Raw genomic sequence first — 5,176 nt, forward strand, 5'->3', positions numbered from 1 at the left:
TCCAATCAGACCTTTTGGGAATCTGTCCTCATTTAATGTCTTTCTGGGATAGTTCAAACTTCAGCTATGAGAAGGCAGCTAAATACAGATCCTTGAATCTGAAAGAGTTGACCCTGTGTTCCTGAAAAAGAACTTGAGTAGGTCAAGGCTTCAGACTAAATTGTTCACATGAAGTGAAGGGATTTTGTAAGGAAAAGAAATAGTTCAGAGAAAGACCATTAAACTTGGCCATTTATCTTATTACAAATAGGATATATTTTCTTATGTTCCCATGGTTGATAAAATAATGGTTTCTAAAATTTCTACATTCTAATCCCTAGAATCTGTTATTCTGTGGCAAAAAAGACAGATGACTTATCACTTATCTGACTTCAAAAACAGATGTTAAGTTTAAGAACCTTGAGATGAGGCAGTGGCCTGGATTATGCATGTGGGCCAGATCTAATCACGTGAGTCCTTAAAAGCAGAAAATCTTTCCTGGCCACAGAGAATCAGAGAGATGGTAGCATGAGAAGGATCTGATCTGCCATTGCTGACACGGGGAGGGTGGAAGGGGCCACCAACCAAGGAATTCAAGACTGAAAAGGCAGCTGGGGGGGGTGGTACATGCCTGTAATCCTAGCACTCGGGAGGCTGATACAGAAAGACTGCTGTGAGCTTGAGGTCAGCCTGAGCTATAAGGCTAGACCCTATCTCAAAAGGAAAAACAAAACAAAAACAGACAAAACTAGGCTTTATCGTGTGCATACAGTTCTCAGGGAACCCAAAGCAGGAAGGCAGTGGAGCTGCAGAATGGCTGCAGGACCACAGAGGAAAGTCGCTTCCAAGACAGCATCCTTCTTCTGCCCCCTTGCTCTCTGCATCCCACCTCATCTTCACTCTGTTTCCTTCTCCTCTTTCTGTAAACAGAGTGTCACTGCTATTTTCTCTACAGAGTGTATGAGGGCTAAACTTCAGCTTCCCATTGCGACTAGAATTTCATTCTCAATTCCAAAGTCCCAGGGAAGGAGCCTTGGCACAATCTGGGCTGTGTCTCTTATGGGTTGAACAGTATCCTAGCAAAAAAGACCTGTGTAGCCCTAACTCCCTACTTCCTCCAACTCAGAATGTGACCTTATTTGGAGTTAGCGTTCAGTTAAGATGAGGACCCTAGAGTAGGGTGGGCCCTTCATCCAAGGACTGATGTCCTTGTAAGAAGAGGGAAACTGGGACACTGACACAGACATACACGAGGGAAGATGGCACCTGAGGATGGAGAGTATGCAGTTATGCTGCCAGCAGCCAAAGAATGCCTAGGGCCACCAGAGACTGGAAGAGGCACAGGCTGATTTTCCCCTCGAGGCTTTGACGGAGTATGGTTTTGCTAACACCTTGATTTCAGACTTCTGGCCTCCAAAGCTGTGAGGCAGTATGTTTCTGTCATTTTAAGCCACCCAGTTTGAGGTATTTTGTAATAGCAGTGCCCAAGCTTGACCCAATCAGCTATGTCTAGGGAACCAGGTCTTACAGTACACATGTGGCTCTTCACAACTCACACTGTGCTTGGAGGTGGAAGATGCCTAGTTTCCAAAGAAAAAAGAATTGTGAGCCGCTAAGCTATAGCTTCAACTTTTAAATTTAGTTTAATTTTTAAAAATTTATTTATTTATTTTTTGTTGTACCAGGGATCAAACTCAGGACCTTGTGCTTGCAAGGCAGGCAACAATGCCACTGAGCTAAATCCCTGGCTCAACTTTTTTTACTTTGAGACAAGGCTTTGCTAAATTTCCCAGGCTCTGAGTGCTGAGATTACAGGTATGTTCCACCGTGACTGGTTTCTGATGTTCAAGTTTTAATGTTTGTTTTGCTTTACAATATTTAGCTCTTTTACTTTTCTGGGATGCACTGCAGTATATGATGTGAGATACAAATCTGTTACTTGTTTTCATACTGTAAGTAATCCATTCATTTAACACCTTTTATTACTTTTATTAGTGATTACCCTCCCCTTTTATCACTCTCTTGTTTTTTATTTATTAGAAAGTGAGCACTGATGTTCGGAAATATTTCTGGAATCTGTGATCGTCTCTATTCAACTGCTTGATTTACCAGGTTTCTGGCCTGGAGTTAGAAGATTCTGGAAGCATAATTTTCAATCTGAGTTTTAGACTGTGGTTAACCTTTACTTTATTCCTTCTCTAAGCACTTTATCAATGGCAATTTGTAATATCTAATTATCAAAGATTTTTTTTGGTGGGTACTGGGGATTGAACCCAAGGCTTTTAGTATAACTCCAGTCCTCTTTTTTTTTTTTTGGTACCGGGGATCGAACTCAGGACTTTGGGCTTGCAAAGCAGGCAGCAGAACCACTGAGCTAAATCCCTGGCCCACCAGTCCTCTTTTTATTTTTATTTTTTAATTTTTTTGGTACCGGGGATCGAACTCAAGAACTTGCGCTTGCGAGGCAGGCAGTGGAAACACTGAGTTAAATCCCCGGCCCGTCAGTCCTCTTTTTAAAATTTTGAGACAGGGTTTTGCTAAGTAACAGGCTGGGCTCAAACTCCTGCCTCAGCCTCCTAAAGTGCTGGATTATAGGCATGTTCCACTATGCCCATTTTACCATAAACTTATTTTTGAGGGAATGGATGTGTCTACAAAGTGTTCCTGATCTTTTGAGTATCAGACCAGGAGAATTCTCTGCTGGAAGAAGCTGTACCGTTCCTCTTTGTGAAACCGGTCCCTGGCCCTGTTAACACATCTGGTCTTCAGGATGAGGATGAGTCAGAAAATAACAAAGGCTGAACAGTAAACATGTGCTTAGCACACAGTAAGCAATCAGCCCATGTCAGGTAATGATTTGAGATGGCCAAGGAATACATAGCTCGCTAGCTCCCAAGGCCCTTCACCTCATGTCAGGCAAGAGACTGGAAAGGGTGTTGTGATAAGTAAGCTAAATGGTCACCCCAAAAATGTACATGTCCTAATCTCCAGCACCTATGTATATCTTATCTTATATGGTAAAAGGGATTCTGTAGATTTGTTTAAGGATCTTAAAACAGGTAAATTATACTGAATAATCCAGGTGGGCCCAATATAATCACAAGGGTACTGTAAGTGGGAAGGTCAGAGGAAAAAGAGATGTGACCAGAAACTAGAGTGCTGTGTTCTGAAGATGGAGAGAAAGTCCACACCAAGGAATGCAAATGGGTCTGGAAATTGGAAAAACGAATTCTCCCCTGGAGCCCCAGACAGAACACAGCCCTACTCATACCTTGATTTTAGCTCAGTGAGACCTATTTTGGACTTCTGACTTCCAGATCTGGACGATAAAATTTGTGATAGCAGCAAGACAACCAATACAGGGTGTAATCCTAGCTACCTAGGAGGCTGAGGCTAGCTCTCCAACTTAGTGAGACCCTGTGTCAAAACAAAACAGAGGGGGACCAGAATTTCTGCAAAATTTTCTTTCCTGGACAAAGGACCTTGTTTCATTGTAAGGTTTGAGGCCCACTGAAATTAACAGTAGCTTTCTTACTGCCACCCATCCGGGTTTCCACTAACCTTCAAACTTTGCCTTCCACATCTGCCCCCTCCTGCGCCCCTGATTGATTTCTGCTGTCCCCAAGAATGTCCCACCATTCACCCACTTTGGGGCCTAGATTTAATTAGCTGTTCTAAGTATTGAAGTTAAGGTTGCCTGTTTGAGACTGGGGTTACTAGAAACGTAAAATTTCAGAGAGCAACTTCAGTTGCAACATCAAATAACGAGAAATCTTTTAAAAACTGGAATATTGGGGCCAGGGATTTAGCTCAGTGGTTCTGGCGCCTACCTCGAAAGCGAAAGCGCAAGGTCCCGAGTTCCATCCCTGTAAACCCCCGCCTCCCAAAAAAGGAATATTTTTTTCCCTCAAAGAGAAAAAAGCTACAGACTGGGAACCCAGAGGAACTGCAAACTGGAAAATAGTTAGAAATACTGAACTGCACTTGCTCAATGAGTTTGAAACACTGAGGCTTGTGCAGAAATTCCTAAGTCCAGGTCTAGAATACAGACAGACACCCTAATAAAAGTGTAATTTGGCGTTTAGGAAGTGTGGATGGTTTGAATCCTGGTTCTGGGGACCACTGTTCCTGGTCTTCCTTCCTTCATGACCTCCAAAGATGAGCTCCTCAAAGACGCTGGGCCAGGAGGGCCTTTTACCCCAACCCCTAGCCGAGTACACTCACTTATGGGTCTGGGTCACTAAAAAAAAGGAAAAGTATAAACTGCAAGTCTCTGGCACTACTTAAGAAAGGCAAGCTAACAAAGAAAGCGTGCTTTTTAATTCTTCTTTCCCAGAATAAAAGGCCCTTACTTTTAATTTTATATTCGTGATTTTATTTTTTCTTTCCGTTCTGTTACCAGCTAGGAGCTAAACATTGGCTCGGGCCCCAGGAGGCTGCTGGAAAGGCGCCCTCCCAGGAGCAGAAGGCTCGCTTAGGAAACACTGGGGGCGGGAGCGACCTCGTGACTCTTTGTCTCTCAACACCGTAGGGATGCTCTCCAAGTTTCTCCCCCGCCAGAACAAGACCTTGGTCTGAACCACCGGACTGGAAGTGGGGCGAGGCAACTTCAGGAACCCACTCCCGACTCCCCGCTTCTACAGCCTCAGCCCCGGGCGGGAGGGGACGAGGACCACCCACGAAACGGCGCGGCCCCGCCCTCCCACGCTGCCCGGGCGCGCGGAAGCTCCACCCTCCGCTCCCAGAGTTTTCCGTCCGTGCTGGGACGCTCAGCCCCTTGATGTAGAGGGAGGATAGAGACCAGCGGCCCAGGCTGCAGGGAAGAGACAGCCTTCGTCCTCCTCGTGGGAGATGAGGGAGATCCTACCCCAGGCGGAGGGTGCTCCTAGCCTGCCTTCCCTATCCCCATCCTAAGTTTCTCCGTGGCAGGTTAATTTTGATCCACTTTAATTCGGAAAGTAAAAAAAAACCCATCGGGTTTTGGGACAAAGTTGCACCCTTTACAGATCAGAACTGGACATCTTTCGTTCTAATTTTGGCCCGAAAAGGTGAAGCTGAGGTAGATGGGGCGTGTCGGGCCACAGAGATCCTGTGGCTTTTAGAGGAGTCTCCTGTCTCCTGGAGGCAGGGCCCACCCGCTGGACCCTTCTGCTTCTCCCCTTCTAGTTGGCAGAATGGAAAATTCATGGAGGCCAGC

Source organism: Heterocephalus glaber, unplaced genomic scaffold (assembly GCF_053883595.1).
Source record: "Heterocephalus glaber isolate CG9 unplaced genomic scaffold, H.glaber_assembly_v1.0 deba00000546, whole genome shotgun sequence".
In the NCBI taxonomy this organism is placed as follows: Eukaryota; Metazoa; Chordata; class Mammalia; order Rodentia; family Bathyergidae; genus Heterocephalus; species Heterocephalus glaber.